This window comes from Anastrepha obliqua, chromosome 4 (assembly GCF_027943255.1).
Source record: "Anastrepha obliqua isolate idAnaObli1 chromosome 4, idAnaObli1_1.0, whole genome shotgun sequence".
Lineage (NCBI taxonomy): Eukaryota > Metazoa > Arthropoda > Insecta > Diptera > Tephritidae > Anastrepha > Anastrepha obliqua.
Window position 1 is genome coordinate 2,051,077 of NC_072895.1, and position 18,105 is coordinate 2,069,181.

Sequence of the window (18,105 nt, forward strand, 5' to 3'; positions counted from 1 at the left end):
CATACATATCCTACACATTTTTACTCGAGTGCTTCTGAAATCTTCAATTCACCCTCCTGCGTACCTTTGCTCTGCCATCAGCGACAGCAATAACCGCATGCCAGTAACACTAATCCCATCGGCATTTGGCCTCCATAAACACTGCAGTTATTCTGTTGTGATATTTGCTGTTTTTTTGTTTTTGGCTAGTGAATGTGTGATATGTTTTTTGCCGCTGAACGCGTCATTAATCAAATTTAAACTTACATACAGACTTACTTTTAACAAACCGGTAGTGGAAGGCCAAGCTACTCAGCAGACAGTCCAAGTCATGTACTGGTATTTGTTGCAAGAAGTTGTACTAGTTCGAGAGTGTCTAAAAGTGTACCAGTTGCAAAGCTGCTCGTTATTCGTCACTTTTCTATTATTATAGGGTGTTTTTTAGCTGCGTGACAATTTTCGATATAAACTAACTGATAACTATGGCTTGGCAGCGGAGAATGGCAAATTGTGTTGACATTTCTGTTCAGTGAGGTTTGGCAAGCCATCACCAATCGCTTAATGCCAGAATAACGTTTTCAAATTATGGAAACTTACTATGAAAAAAAAACTGTTCGCGCAGTTCATAGAGTGAAGTGTTGAAAAAGACGCCGAAATGTAGATTGTTGGCATTTGTCCTTCGACTACGTGGAAAATGTAACGTAAGGGTCTTGGCTTAAGTGCCTATAAAATACAGGTCGTGCAAGAACTCAAGTTAAATTACCATTTCTGCTGATTAGGCCCATTTAGATTTATTATTCAGATTTATGGGAAAAAATAGTCAAAAATTGGGCTGATCGAATGCGCCATGCAACTCGTAGCCACGGCGGATATACACAGTATGTTCAATAAATAACATAACTTTTCAGATGTAGAATAAAACACGTATCGTACTGTGTTTGAAAGTTATTTTTTATTCAATTATTAACTCGATACAACGTTCAGAACGATCAACCAATTTCTGCATGGACTTTTTTATGTCATCTAAGGGAATGTTCTTTAACATCTGTGTCACGGCTGAATGGCTGGAATATCATCATAAAACGTACCTTTCATGCCAGTTTTCAATTTAGGGAACAGAAAATAGTCGCATGGTGATAGATCAGGAGAATACGGAGGGTGGTCGATGACACAAATATGTTTTCGCATCAAAAATTCACGAACATTTTTGGTTTTGTGAGGTGGTGCAGTATTCTCCATTAATGTAATGGTAATAGTTTAACCTTCTGCAACAAGTTCCTTGTGTACAATACCCTTGGAATCGTAGAACGTGAACAACATTGTTTTGATTCTTGACTTCTGAAAACGCAATTTCTTTGCTTTTGGCTCCCCTTTCGTCTTCCATTCTGCAGATTGACGCTTAGTTTCAGGGTCATATTTGAAGCACCATGTTTGGTCACCAGTTATGATCGAATCAAGAAAATCTGGATCGTTTTCAGCTGTTGAAATGATGTCTTTACAATGCTCTACACGAGCGATTTTTTTATCTTCATTTAATTGGTGTGGAACAAAGCGTGCACAAACTTTTCTTTTACCCAAATCGTTAGTTAAAATTTTCCAAATACTCGTAGTACCAGTAGATGAATTTAATTCTTCAGCCAACATTCTTACAGTGAAATTCCCGTTAACAGCAATGATTTCGCGGACTTTTCCCACCAATTCAGCAAGATTACTTGCTTCTGGAAGACCAGGTCTTTCATTATCATTCAAATCTTCACGACCATTTTTAAATCGTTTAAACCAATTATATACATTTGAACGAGCTAAACAATCATCACCATAAACTTTTTGCATCAATTTGTACGTCTCACTAAATGTTTTTCTAAGTTTAACACAGAGTTTAATATTTGCTCTTTGCTCCATTGTATTTTTACTACACAAGCACGAAACATACTGTCAATAAAATGCGCGTAACTTTTTAACCTGTCAAACGATTTACATGAAGTTGGCTGCGGTTGAAAGCTTGTATCTTTTCAATATGATCAAAGTTTAATAAGTGTTCCATGATTTAAATAAAAAGTTCTGTTAATTATTGAACATACTGTGTATGCCGGATATCATATTCAAGAAACAAATGCCATGTTTTATAATAAAAAAAAATATTCTAACAATATTTCTCTTTTGTATTGTCATTTTAAGTTCCCAAGCTCTTAAAAAACACCCGATATAGCTAAGGGGACTCGATTAGTAAACTTCCATACTTCCATACATAGCCAGGCTTACATGCTTTCATTCACCTTACCACCAGTTTGCCACATTTTAACCTCACCTCTGCCCCACGAAATGTCAATCGCTGTAACGAACCCTCCATCGGACACCTCTTTTAAAATCTTCGGTTGGACACCCGGGCCTGGCCCTTTTTCGACCTGTTCGAAGATCCTTTTTAAAGATTATATCCATAAATGGATGGAAAATTAAATTGTAGGAAGCTACCCGGAAGGTGAAGTCGTTAGCTATAATAGAAATATGTTAAATTCACGTCCAAAGCGAAAAATACTCAGACCCGGGTGCCCAACAGAGGGTTAAAGTTATAATTCATCATAGACACAAACAACTCTGGTCCAACTTATTGCCATATCATCAGTTTTGAATGTGTTGAAAAAGTAAATAAAAATTGATAAATGAACGTTTCAAAAATATTTTATTCTTATCTTTAAATCTGTATTTCTACTTATTTTGACTTCATGTTTTTTTTTTTGAATTATATTAAAAAAATGGCTTTAGTCTGAAAATTGGTGAATCATTTCTATTTAAAAATATAAGAATAAAAGCAAAAAAAAGCATGAAATACCAAATGAAAGAAAAATGCGGTCGTCCTTCGACAAGCAATGGCAAGCCTACGAGTGTAAGTTGTAGAGTGTAGCCATGAAAAAGCTTCTCATAAAAAACCAGCAGCCGATTGGAAGCAACGTAAAACTGAAGGCCCTCCGTTTAATGAGAAAACCATTTATATGTATATATATTACTTATACAATAAGTATATAACACAAGGTGGCGCAAAATTAATCACCCTATCGGAAGATTTATAATTTTTGTAAATATAGTCGCACGTCAATCATATTTGACACTTGTGAACTAGATAGCTGCAATACACAAACAGACAAGCCATGGAGTGCCTAATGGTCATAATAAAGATTTATATTACTTTTCACTTTTCCAAACTGGATAAAGAAGCAAAGCGAGTGGGGTTGGTGGTGAACGAGGACAAACCGAAGAATCTCATTTGCCAACAAGTGCTACTTTAGACTAAGTAGGCAATTACTAACTCTCGACAAGGCTCTCGTCATGCCCGGCCTATCGTAGGCATAGAGCAGCGAATAAAAATCTGAAAGTATTGGATGTGGTACCAGCTGATGATAGCAGAGGAAGAGGAAGCCTCTAACCAACTGGCGCTGGTTAGCAGGGAAAGGAAAAGGTGGCGCGCTTTTTAAACTCGGCGGTTATAGCCTCAATTAAGAAGAAGCAGAATAAAAAAGTGATTTTGCGTCACCTACTATTTAGAGATGTTAACTACCACGAAATGAAGGAATGACTTTCTTTATATGCTCAAACATCATTTATTTAAATATAATTAAAAAAAATAGAAATAATTGCAGCTTTTGCGCGAGAGCTTGACCTATCCATAGCTAAATGTAGAGACCCGATAGCGCTAGATCTAGCGGAGGTTTATTTTATTCAAACAATGGAGGTACTGGAAATGCATGCTCTCTATGTTAGAAGATAGTGGCAGGGTTGCCACATAATTACCACCTCTAAATGGTAATTTTGCAACTAGTACAATTTTAGACACTCTTGAACTAGTCTAACTTCTGCCACCAAATACCAGTGCCTGAACTAGAATGCCTGCTGTGTGGCTTTTCGCTTCATGGATAATATTACTCATAAATAGGTGCATGTGTGTGTGAGCTGCACTATTTGTGTGTGTTATTTATGCTTTAGAGCCTCGAGTTTGTTATAACGCGGGACCCAGGGGGTTGTTTGCTCAGTAGTTAAAAGAGATTTGGAATATCTCTTTTGCCGTGGTAATAAAAACATCCCTTGGGGCTTAGAAAAAAATTCTTCTACCCATTTTTCATATGAAGTTCGTATAAATGTATCAGTGTTAGTATACAAATACATATGAAAAAAGTTCAGCGCAATACCAAAGTGGTGGAACAAAAGTGATTCTGCATTTTAAATTTGTGAATTAAAAAACTAAGTGACTTTTGATTTCATTGGCTGGTAACGCAATATAAAAATAGATTCGATGCTTATAATGGCATCCGAGCATGAACTTTGTATGAAAGAAAAGGCATAACACCTCAACTAAAAAAATAGTTAAATATCATCGGTATTTTTTAGTCACTTAAAATTTGCACTTTGTGGATTATAAAATTGCATAGCCGAAAAAATTCTGAAAATTCTGGTAAAAAGTTGAAATAAAATAGAAAAATAGAGACGTGTTTATAACTTTGCAGGGGTGTTTATTTGAGAAGACATCGTGGGGTACGAATTAATAGCGTTGGTTTGGGCAAGCATATCAAAATTACTTCCATGGACTTAGTTAAAACTGACTGTTAGGTCCAACATACAACAGATTTAAGTGTAGGTAATGTGTCAATTGTATCAAAGTCATTGCCCTAAAGCCACCAATGGGGACTGGGTGTGTAACTACAAGGCAAAAAGTCCGACCGGCGTTAACTTGGCAATGTCCAGCATGATCCTTCCAAGTACATACCAAGCAGCTCACGGCCTCCGAGGTTAGCTCAGGCACTCCCCGGATACTGAAACCATAGCAGCCCCTGTAGTAGTATTCTGGGACCTTAGTGAACAAGAGTGACATCTTGTTGACATGGCTCCCGTGCCAATGCTGCAGCGTTCCCGTTCTGTATAAATTTTGGAATGTCACCATGAAGTTAGTGGTGCAGGCTCAGTTCAGAAATCCTGAAAAACTCCTGTCCTGGTTCTGAACTCTATTGCTTATGAAGCGTAGAGTCAACTCTTGAATGACCTTTCTGCCCGCATACATTGTGGGGGTAAGTAGTAGTGAAGTATGGACCTAATAGAGCTGAGAATGAACAATAATTTAAAACAAAAGCACGAAAACGAGGGAAGCGAGAAAACAACAGAAGTAAAGATATACGAAATGAGGACAGTCTGCGCTCAGAAGGAAGACACCTCCAGTGTACGAAGGCTACAATCAGCGCAGCAAACGGCAATCAGCTCTCATGCAACAGAAGAACAGCTGGCCACTCACAATCGACGCAATTGAAACGTCTCCTCGGCTCGATCTTATCAAAAAAATTAGGAGGATGGAGGAGGATGCGTTCTCCCAATGTCGGCTGGTCATAAATACTCTGCAGCAGGCATTGAGACGCGAAAGAAATAGGCAACGAAGTCAAAGTTGGAGTATCCAAAATGGTTGAACTGTTAGATGGAACGCTGAACTGCAGACGTTCGTGGAAGGCAGCAGAAGACGAAAGGGCAAGTAGATTAGTAGTTACATATTTATTTATTACTATTTACTTTATTAAGTTAGACTTAAGACCTAAACGGCAAGTCCAAGGGATGTAATCTTTGTAGTTGTTGTATTTCTTTGCTGTTGCCTAACAAGTTAATGGCATGAGAGTCTGGAAGCTTGTGCTGTTTTTTTGTATTTCCTCTGTTAGCACTGGCACATTTAAGTCTTTGTGTTTGTAATATTGAGCATGGATCATTCACTATTAGTCGGACTGTTTTTGACTGGCATTTTGGGTTCACATCTGCGTCCGACATTCCTAATATTTCTCACAAAAAATGCTAACAGGCCATCGTACAAACTTCTAACCATGAATGCATTAATAGATAAAAGTACTCTTAACGCAAATTGTCTAATCTAATTTCTAATTATTAGAGCTGGATAATATGGGTGAACTGGATGAAATTTATTTATCCGTATTAATCTACAAGAAATAATCGGAAAGGTAAAATAGCACGTAGCCGAGTGAGTATACATAGGCATCGCGGCAACATTCGTCAAACGCATCATTACTAGAGACGAGATGTGGGTTTGTGAGAACAACACGCAATCCAGACATCAGTTGAGTGAGTGGGGAACTCCGAATGAACCAAGGCCAAGAAAACCACGTCGCTTTGAGTTGAAAAAGAACCGGTGCTTACGGTTTTTATGGATTACAATGGTGTTGTGTTACACGAGTTTTTGCCAGAAAATCAGATAATTAAAAAGGACTATTAACTGGGTGTTATGAGACGATTACGTGAAACAGTTCGGCAAAACAGAAAGGAGTTGTGGGAAAACAACTCTTGGATTTTGCATCGTGATAACGCACCGTCGCACAGTGCTATCATTATCCGTGATGTTTTAGTCCAGAACAAAACGAATACCATCCAACAGCTATCGAATTCACTTGATATAAGTAACTGCGATTTTTTTCTGGGAATCGGAACACGTTTTAACAGCCGAAAGCAAGTAATAGAAAAATTAAAGACGGCTCTGATGGCAAGACCGAAAATAGAGTTCCAGGAATGTTTTGAGGGCTGGATCAAACGCTGGCATAAGTGAGTTGCCGTTGACGGGGAATACCTTGAAGGCAATAACAACACTTTTGGGGAAATGAACTTGTATTTCAAAATTTCTAAATATATTTCAGGAACTTTTTGATCAAAATGGTAGGCGTGTTCGTAGAACTACTTATATATAAATATACCGTACACCTATAAGTATATGTGTATGTATAAGTCCGGAGATTAAAAAGATTTACTGCAAGAAATTGCATTTCTGTTCGTTTCAGGAGTTACTTAAGGAGTTAATAAAGATTTTTGAACTTTTTAAAAGCTTACATGTGCGTGATTTAAGAAGTGTACAAGTATCCAAGCTTTAGTATACCATAGGGAAGCTATACACATACCTGTCACCCTTTCTTTCTTTTTTTTTTGATATAATGATGAGTTTGGTTTTCGATACACTTTGGTTTTAAATTTATTCCAAATCGTTTATTGTTTTTTGGAGCTTGCTAACGTGACATGACATGATAAAACATGGTAAGATAGAACCGTTGCTTAGACCTTTTTTGAAGTTTGCCAGCATTATGCGGTCTTCATCAGAGAAAATATGAGCATGTGCAGGTTAGATAAAAAAGAAAAAAACTTTCTAAATATAAATAAAAATAGTTTTGTAAAAAACAATTTTAAATTTAAAATGTTTATATGGGATTGATTTTGAATTTATATATGAATTTTCCAAACGAATAAAACAAAAATGTCCTGATAAGTCACACATCCATGGAGTAAAGATATGGCAGAGAATTCGCCGGTACTTACGCTCTCGTTTACTTAAAATTATTTGAATTTTTCACGTTTTTACGATTTGGACAAATACATTTTTTATTAAAACATTTTTAACTTCGAATGTATTCTAATTAAAAAACGAATCGAGAGCAAACCATGCAAATGATATTGTGAGATTAAATGGTGTTGGGCGCCAAAAATGTTCAAAGTCTTTCTCAACGGTTCTACTTTACTATATTTTGTATCATGGCGTAAGATTCAAACATTAATTTGGGTATAGGTTGAAGGTTTTTGAGAAAAGTGGCGATAAAAACACAATAATTTTCTTGTCTCAAAAACATGGCGGCAAGGACTCTTTTGGAGCCCAGAATTGTTTTCAAGACACAAAACCACTTCGGAAACCAGTCTCAATAAAAACGAAAACAAAGTATTTTCATAAGGGCCGGAATGCATCCCAATGTATGTGAATGTAGGCCATCCTATCAGTCAGTTCACTTTTGAACGTGCATTACAAACATAATTTTTCGTTATTAATTTAAAACTGCCATTTGGTGCTCTAAAAAAAATTGTAGTGGAAATTATTTTCGCTCAAACGAATGCGCACGCAATGCAGTTGTTTATATGTAAATCAGCGAATAAAATGTAAAGTGTGCTGGTGAAGCGGAAATTGTGTGTCAAGAAGCGTTTCGATGAAGCTGAAGCAGTTTATATTATATAAAACAGCAACACAGTTACTTGCTTATTTACTGTATTTACATATATATACACATACCTCTACATGAGCTGGCATCCAAAGGAAACTGTTAAACTGCCAAAATATTACTTTATGGAGTGACAGTCATATTTAAATTTACACACACTCACACGAGTACACACGTGTGAGTGTCTGCGGGTGGGCAAAATGAAGTAGGCAGACTCATACAAATTTTAACACTGGCAGCCTTTGTTTAGTAATGTTTTTGCTTTCAAAATAGAAAATAATACATTCGCGCTAGATGATTATCTACAACATAACATTTTGCGACGGGATATTAATGTTGCTCATACGCTCCGTTGAACCGCAATGCTACAAGTATAAATTTGATCTGTATCGTCGTGAATTTGGTTGAAGTACTTATAAAGCTGAGAATATTCTTCCAAAGTTTGTTCAATCGGATTTTGAATATTTTACATTATTTAATTTAAAAAGTATTGCTTTTTCTACAGCGTATTGAGTGCCGCCATCGTGCCGATTGGGTTGGAGCGTGACTATCATTCGGTAGTACACAGCTTCGAAGCCCCGGGCATGAAACACCAAATGACAGACAAAATGTTTTCAAGAGCGAAATGGTAAACTTTCGAGTGCATTTATACATATTGAAATTTTTACAGTGCGGTAGCTCAATCATGAGAGTAGATTAATCAAAGCGAGAATATTTTAAATTTAAAAATAATATAATTTTTAGTATTAAGTCAACCGCCATATTTCTTCTCCCTTTATTCATTCCTCATGCACATATGTATTCAGATAGTATTCACAAAACATACAGAGTTGCATTTACAAAGCCTTGTGGAGCCTCATAGACAACAAACTCAAATCTTGTGGCTTTAAATTTCTTATTTATTTACAAATCCTTACAGACTATGACACAAAAGTTGCTTAGATTAAACTACTGATGTATTTAAAAACAGCTATAAGATAGAATTCAAGAGATTTAAAAATGCTACTCTTGAAAGCGAAAAATCGAGAACAACATCATTATGAGCGGTATTTAATTCCCGCGGCCGCCGTAGCCGAATGGGTTGGTGCGTGACTACCTTTCGGAATTCACAGAGAGAACGCTGGTTCGAATCTCGGTGAAACCCAAAATTAAGAAAAACATTTTTCTAATAGCGGTCGCCCCTCGGCAGGTAATGGCAAACCTCCGAGTGAATTTCTGCCATGAAAAAGCTCCTCATAAAAATATCTGCCGTTCGGAGTCGGCCTGAAACTGTAGGTCGTCCCGCCATTTGTGGAACAACATCAAGGACGCACACCACAAATAGGAGGAGGAGCTCGGCCAAACACCTAACAGAAGTGTACGCGCCAATTATTTATTATTTATTTAACAAAAGATATACCTTATGCTCAAATATAAACGGGACGGTATCAATAAAACGGTCCGCGGATGACATATGGCGAAAATAAATTTTTTGTTTTTTGGTAGGACTGTTATAAGCTTACACGGCAAATTTCAGCGTGATATGTCACATAGTTTGTTTTCTGTGCTACTGTAAACAAGTCAAGCTCGAGTATGTTCTTCGAATTCTCTTTTATGACTTCAATTGTCTCAAAATGTTTTCCACGGAGCGGCAACTTGAGCTTGGGAAACGGGAAAAAGTCACATGGAGCCATATCAGGCGAATACGTAGCTTGCGGAACGATATTAACATTATTTTTGTTCAAATAATCGCGAACAGGACGTGATGTGTGAGCTGGTGCATTATCGTGATGCAAGAACCATGACTTGTTGTCCCACAATTCCTTCCTTTTAAGACGAATGTTCTCGCGCAAACGCTTTAAAACGTCTAAATAATATTCAGCGTTAACCGATTTTGCGATTTGTGCGATTTTCAAGCACAATTTCCTTTACTTTTCCGATGTTTTCGTCGTTTACTGATGTTGCTGGACGACGTTCATGAGGCAAGTTTTCAACCGATGTACGGCCCTCTTTGAACGATTTGTACCACTGGAAAACAGGCGTCTGAAGCCGAAATTTTGTTGGAATAACAAAAGTCTGAAAGTCCATCAGCATCAGTTTGAGAAACTGATTTCAACTTAAATAGGTAGGTAAGTAGGTATAGTGGTTGTCGGTTGACACATCTAGGCCCATTGTGATACCACCAGGGCTGTGTCCTCTCCTCACTCTACATTGTCCTCATTGAACCAACCTGTGGCTTTGATATATCTAACAAGACTTGTTATTTTTATATTGGCTACTTCTGCCAAGTTATTTGGGAACTTTTCCTAAAATATTGAACCTTCTTCTATCCAGAGCCATGCACCCGCATAGCAAGTGTTCTATAGTCTCTTCTTCTTCGATGCCGTTACAGCTTCTGCAATAGTCATTATAGGGCGCTCCCAGTCTGCTGGCATGCTCATGTTTTCCTGTTTAGTTTCAACAGTCGGTTTATGCGGCCGCCTGTTGGCAGCCCTGATTGTGTGTTTATCTATAAGCATCTTACAAGTTGCTGAAGGTATAGGTATGTTCGCTTTGTCTGGTTGGATCGGTAATGTGGTACCCAATCTCGCTAGTTCATCTGCTTTGCAGTTGCCTTCTATGCCTCTATGACCCGGCACCCAGAGATTTAAAAATGCTACTCTTGAAAGCGAAAAATCGAGAACAACATCATTATGAGCGGTATTTAATTCCCGCGGCCGCCGTAGCCGAATGGGTTGGTGCGTGACTACCATTCGGAATTCTCAGAGAGAACGTCGGTTCGAATCTCGGCGAAAACGCTAAAATTAAGAAAAACATGTTTCTAAAAGCGGTCGCCCCTCGGCAGGCATGAAAAGGCTCCTCATCAAAAATATCTGCCGCTCGGAGTCGGCTTGAAACTGTAGGTCGTCCCTCCATTTGTCGAACAACATCAAGACGCACACCACAAATAGGAGGAGGAGCTCGGTCAAACACCCAAAAAGGGTGTACGCGCCAATGGCATAAAAATTAAACGCCAACAACCAAAGCAACTGGTATAATTAAATACAGGGCGAATTCACTGCACAAGCTGTTATTGTAATAGCAATTGGTTTTGACTTTGGGTTTCGAAAGAAAAATAAGGAAATACGAACAAATGTTATGTTGAGGCAGGTGAGCTAAAAAGAAAACTAAAAAAAGGGGGAAAGAAAAAGAATGAGAGAAAATTAAATTAGAATTGTAATAAACATGCGTTAGCTGCTACTAGGAAAGGAAATAATATTTGCTTTCTTCTATCGGCAGAAATAGGAATTCGCAGCATAGCAATACAGTGATTTAAGTACCCAAGCATATTGGGAAAAAGCAAAATGATGAACGCAACTGGAATAACACCATTCTTGGGGCAATGCAATTGACAAAACAGTCATCAGATCGGAATGGGAAAAGTGGCACCGCGCTTTCTGTTTATACCTGGAAGCCGAAGACATCCAAGACCCCGTGAAAAGGAAGAACAAGCTGTTACATTTAGGGGGAATGCAACTTCGAGAAGTGGTTTACAATATACTTGGTGCGCTTGAAGATGCGAAGGAGGGGATCGATGTGTTTAAAATTTTAGTTGACAAATTGCACCAGCATTTCTCTCCTAAGAGGAACTCCACCTTTGAACGCCACTTATTTCTGGTGCTAAAACCTGAGGAGGGAGAGAATCTTAGCAAATTTATACTCAGACTACGAAATCAAGCCGCTAAGTGTCAATTTGGGGAAGCGAAAGAAGAGGTAGTTCAAATTAACTTTAAAGATAAACTAATAGACGCTAATAAACGGCTGCTAGAAAAGGAGTATTCTTTGGATGAAATAATTGGCATGTGCCAGGTGTATGAGCAGATTAAAACCCAATCAGAAACTATGGTATTGCCTTCGCAACCAGAAAGCATTAACAAAATTACTCCGGTGGTCCCAGAGAAGAAAACGGATGCAGAATGTAGCAGGTGTGGTCGACAAGGGCATATGAATGACAACGTTGGGTGTCCAGCCAAAAAAGTTAAATGTAACAAATGTAATTTTGTAGGCCATTTTGCTAGAATGTGCAAGACAAGGGCTCACAAACGGAAGCAAAATGATGAAAACGGCAATAATGTAAAGAGGAAAAGAAATGACGCAACCAAAATCCACTTCGTTGCCGAAGAATGTAAACCGCATTGCGATCATAGCAGACTTCATGAATTTGATTGTTTTAAAGTATCAGATGACACCATTGGAAGGTCGAATGAACTTATAGATTGTTTCGTTGGTGGTCAGAAAATTTCGATGTTAATAGACTCTGGCTCGCGATTCAATTTACTCACGGAAAAGGATTGGAATTATTTGTCTAATAAAAATGCCACAATATGGAACATCGGGGCGAATCAGATGTACAATTTCGGGCGTACGCAGGAAGTGACCTGCTGAAAGTGAAACTGGTATTCGAGTCTGTTATTGGTACCGATTTAAACTCAAATACGATTTCTTCATTCTATGTTATTGAGAGTGGTAGACAATCATTGCTAGGTAGAGATACGGCTATAAAACTAAAGGTTTTAAGGCTAGGCATAGAGGTAAATGCTGTTAAAAATGTGGTTCCTTTTCTGAAAGTAAAAGGAATACAGATATCGTTGACCATCGACGAGTCGGTGAAACCAGTACAACAAGCACTCAGGCGAACTCCATCTGCGTTGGGAGAAAAAGTGGATCAGAAGTTGCGAGAAGCTTTGGCACAAGATATTATTGAATCTGTAACAGGCCCAAGTGCATGGATTTCGCCCGTGGTAATTGTATTTAAAGAAGATGGTGACATTCGTCTATGCATAGACATGCGTCGTGCAAATAAAGCCATCCTAAGGGAAAATTACCCGTTACCAACGTTTGATTCATTTATGACACAACTCAAAACAGCAAAGTATTTCTCTAGATTAGACCTTAAAAACGCCTACCGCCAGTTAGAATTAGATGAGAGTAGTCGGGAGATAACCACTTTCATTACAACTAGGGGCCTTTTCAGATACAAGAGACTTTTGTTTGGGGTGAATTCGGCTCCTGAGATTTTTCAGCGAACTATGGAAAATATATTAGCCGGGCAGAAAAACGCCCTTAACTACCTAGATGATATTATTGTATATGGTGAAACAGAGACCGAGCTCGAGATAAACTTAAAAGGCGTCTTAAAAGTTTTTGGGGAATTTAACATAGAGCTTAATAATTCTAAATGTATCTGGAAAGCACAAAAATTGAAATTTTTGGGACACGTCTTATCGGCTGAAGGTATCGACCCGGACCCGGAGAAAGTTGAAGCAGTTGTAAATTTTCGCGCGCCCTCTAGTAAGGAGGAGGTCAGAAGTTTCTTAAGTCTGGTAACGTACCTTGGGAAATTTCTGCCAGACTTGGCTGACACCACTGAGCAACTGAGGAACCTGGTGAAAAAGGACATAAGATTTGTTTGGGGTCCACAACAAGATAGCGCGTTTGAAAAGCTAAAGTATAGCCTTGCAAAAATCCCGACATTGTCATATTTTGATCCGAAGAGACGTACTCAGGTAATAGCTGATGCAAGCCCAGTGGCGTTAGGAGCAATTCTCGTGCAATTTCAAAATGAGTCACCTCAAGTAATTTCATTTGCCAGTAAGTCGCTCTCTGAAGTGGAACGCCGATATTCGCAGACTGAGAAAGAAAGCTTAGCGTTGGTCTGGTCAGTTGAGAGGTTTTATTATTACCTGGCAGGCATAGACTTCGAACTCGTTACCGACCACAAGCCGCTGGAGGCAATTTTCAAAACTACATCGAGGCTCCCAGCAAGATTCTCCGGTTGCAATCGTTTAAATTTAAAATAGTTTACCGCCCGGGAAAACACAATATTGCTGACACATTTTCGTGACTATATGTAGGGAAACTTTCGAACACATTCGATCAATACGGAGAACAGAGTATTTGTGCCATTATCGAAAAATCGGTTCCGCGAGCCCTCACAATTTTGGAGATATGTAAAAGTAATTCATCAGATCCTGAACTATTGGAAGCAATAAGCAATGTCAAAGAAGATACCTGCGGTTGTAATTAGTTGGAGATATACTTCTGCGAGGAAAAAAGATTGTTATACCCATGTCATTGAGGGCTCGCGTTCTTGAACTAGCTCATGAGGGTCATCCCGGGGAGACAGTGATGAAGAGAAGAGTTCGGTCCAAAGTTTGGTGGCCTCTAATCGACCGAGATGTTGAAAAATTCGTCAAGAATTGTCGTAGTTGTTTGCTAGTATCAAGACCCAACAATCCAGCTCCAATGAACAGGCGCGGCTTGCCAGAGGGGCCATGGTTGGCAGTCGCAACGGATTTGCTAGGCCCTCTACCAAATCATGAGCATATTTTCGTTGTCATTGACTATTATTCGCGATATTATGAAGTAAAAATTCTGAAAAGAATAACTTCGACAGCCATAATAAATTTTCTAGACGAAATATTTTGAAGACTCGGATACCCAAAGTTCATTACTGCGGATAATGGTCGCCAGTTCGTAAGTGAGGAGTTCAAGAGTTATTGTTCAGAAAATGCGATTGAGCTAATAACATCTCCACCGTACTGGCCACAAGCAAACGGGGAGGTAGAGAACTTAAATCGGTCATTACTTAAGCGCCTGCAAATCGCCAATGCACAGGGAGCAAACTATACGAAAGAACTCCAAAAGTTTATTCTTATGTACAATGTAACTCCACACGGTACAACGGGAAAATCGCCATCAGAAATGTTATTTAACAGGTGTATACGAGATAAAATCCCGTCCTTAAGAGACATTGAAGAACCTGCCTTAGGTTCAGAAGCCAGAGACCTAGATTTGCACAATAAAGAAAAAGGGAGGAGGAAAGGGGATGAGTACCGTGGAGCTAAAGAAAGTGGAATTTCGGTTGGAGATAAGGTGGAGGTGGTAAAGAGTTAAGGCGAAACGTCAGCCATTTAAAGAAGCTACCTGAACCGGACACGACAGGAGTTGGTAAAGATGCAGCAGAGCAGGAGGCTAATCCACCGTTGAAGATGACTCTGAAAAATATAGGAGGGATGTGGAGATCTGGCAACGCAGTTGGCTCTGACAGCAACGGGAGCAAGGCAGTTAAACAGAATTTGTAGAAATATAAATATGTTCTCCCCGAAGATTTACTTGTACATTCATAAATTTGTTGTCAAATAAATATTTACAAAGTAAGTGTGAGTCGTTACATAAAGCATTACTAATATCCTCCGATGAGAAGCAAAGAGCTCCAAAGTTCAGGGCATAAACTAAGTCATAAGGAAAATCGGACGGACAAAATTAGATTTAAAAACTCAGCAAATAAATTTGCCGCTTTACTGGGGCTTCGGGCTTTACTATTATGGGTACCCTGGCACTACTCCTTCTAGATTTTATATATTTTCAGAAACTTTTGGGATTTGCTTTAATGTTTATTCCATGTGTTAATATAAAATAACTATCTTTCAGATTTTTTAACCATTTCAAAGTCTTAAAATACCAGGGTAATTTATAAGGCTCTTTCTCTCTGAGCGGAATTTTATCTAAGCAGAATTTAGACAAAAAGGACTTGAAAGCAGAAAAACTGCTAGATGTGTCAAGTTCAGCAAATAAATTATCCCAATTAATGTCAAGTAATAAGTCACTGACATTGGCGAAATCGGGTTTATATGAGTTGTTTAGTATATAGTTCGTTATTTTCATTAAAAAAATATTAAAATCTAATTAAAGACACATAAAGTATCAACTTCTGTCAATCTTGTTGTTTGAGCAGTGACAGTACTTTGCCGCATATAAATCCGGGTCGCTCCGGTAACGGAGAACCGACTGTCGTGGGAATCCTGTGAATAGGTCCCTATGATGTAGTTATGAATTGCACTTTATTTAGTAATCTGCTATTTCATATTAAATACAATAAATGCCTAAGTTTGCAGTATTTCTCAAAAGCGTACTTCATTAATTACTCTAATGACCATAAAGTGGAAAGTGAGCGCGAGCAAACTATATTTATCTGTGTATTGTACAACAATAACATAGGAAAACAATAAAATCTAGTTAATCCCATTTTCGAGCCGGGTGCAAACAAATTAATGTAATTATATGCACATTGTATGAATATTTGCAAACACACACACATACACAAGCATTGTTTAGCTGTAGTTATCGGCTCAAAATATTGGCAATAATCACATTATAAATATCATTATTCACTTTAGATCCCCATGATTTTCGTCCTAAGGCTGATGTAATGTTGCTACTAAATTTTAATCTATGCAAATGCGCGCTTACATATACACACACACATATATATGCAGTACGTGTTACCATATATGAATGTGTATGTGTGCATAAGTAGCAGTGAGTGAATTTCAATTAGATGAGCCGGAATGACAGAAAATTAATGCGGACCAATAAACCGAGTGTCAACTGGTCAACTCCCTCAGCACAACGCTTCCAAGAGTGCGATTATGGTTACTAATGCAGTGAGAATTATCGCACTACTTCGCATTAGGAGGCCAAACAATTGAGCAAATTCTGTATGGAAGCAATGGAACGAAACGGACTGCCATTGTGTGAGACGCGGCGAAGCGCAGTGCGTGTGTGACATGTCGACTATTGCCAGACAGCCAACCGAATTGTAGTGATTTTCAGCCGCCGGCTAGGCTGGCCACCAACGGGGAATGCGGTTGAAGAAGCGTGTCATGGTATTGGTTTATTTGGTTTATTCAAAAGCTCTTTCACATCGCAAAAATGTGTGGTGCCCCAATTTGAGTGCCAATGAATGTACAGCTTAGACAGATTATTAAATTTTAATGTAACCGAAATGAAATGCCCACGACAGAGCTGGCGGCCGCTGGCATAGCTGCCTGAAAATAACCGCACAAAGAACGAAATAAAATAAATACAAATAGCTTAGCGTCTCGTATTTCACTTATTTTATATTTTATATGTCTTCTGAGGAATGATAGGGCAACTGGTATGAAATATGTATGTATGTATTTGAGAAAAAAAGTTTGCATTTTCCACGAAATACGAAGAATTTATTTTATGAAATTTTATTCTGGCATTTTAAATCACAAATTGTACACACATTTATCAAATACGTGCACAAATCATATAAAAAGACAGCAAAGACAGCAAGAAGCGGGTGACTTACTCTTACTCTAGGGAATCAATTTACACCGAACTGCTCTTCTACTGAACTTAAAAGGATTCCTGTCCTCTTGTGCAAGTGCTGAATTTTGCTTGACGCTGCCATAGGCAGTGCTAATAGGCCCTAGTTGTATAATTTTTAGTATTTCGGAACTATTGTCAAAAGCTGAGGATGGGATTTAGTACCTATTGTGACAGTGGCAAACTAGTGTTAATTTCAACTAATTGTACCTAAGCCGTAAATGTTACGCTAACTGTAAATGTAACGCCGCCACGACGGTGGTACAAATGTGCAAATCATCTAGACAGTTTCTGCAGAAGCCATGTGCCTGAACGCCTGTCCTCTGTAGTGCTCAAGAAATCAGTATGCGAAAACTATTTTTGCCTTAGCAGAGATTCTGTGCATTTAGCACTGAAAATCGAGCGAAATTGTCAGCCTATTGTGCAGGAGATCTGGAAAGATCCGCAGATGTTCGGAATATATAGTATACCTCAACCCACCGTACCTTCGAGGTTTGAGCCATTTGTATCCACATGGATGGACTCGCGCTGTCTTATTCGTCCCGTTACCACTCTTCCCTTGAGGGTAGGAGGGTCGTGCATGTTGTAATGGAAATTGTAGGGGGGAATGCATAGTCCAACAGCATGGGAGGCTTCGAAATACCAGTAAAGATCATACCATAGCCGTAGGCCATATTTGACTACTTACTTAAGGTATTCAGTCTTATTTTCGCCCTACTGACGATATATTTTGCATGAAGATCTACTGGAAGGAGATTTGGTACCGCAATGAAAGCATTATTGCGGTGCTTGGTTGGCATTACACTGTTTATGCGAACAAATGTGAGTCTTTGAACCTAGTCAGCCCTTTTAATGCTCATACCCTTCAACCATACCATCATATTCCATTCCCCATTTTGTCCAATTGACCGGCTGCGGGAGTACATCGCTGTCGTTGCTTTGCGCTTCCCATCTGCAACTGTGA

General features: G+C 38.6%; 1 protein-coding gene across 1 annotated transcript in view; it reads right to left on the reverse strand.

Annotated features, from left to right (window-relative positions):
- Positions 1 to 18,105, reverse strand: part of LOC129245980 (GTP-binding protein Di-Ras2) — a 175,000-nt gene that overhangs the window by 86,113 nt on the left and 70,782 nt on the right. The window lies entirely within an intron of this gene.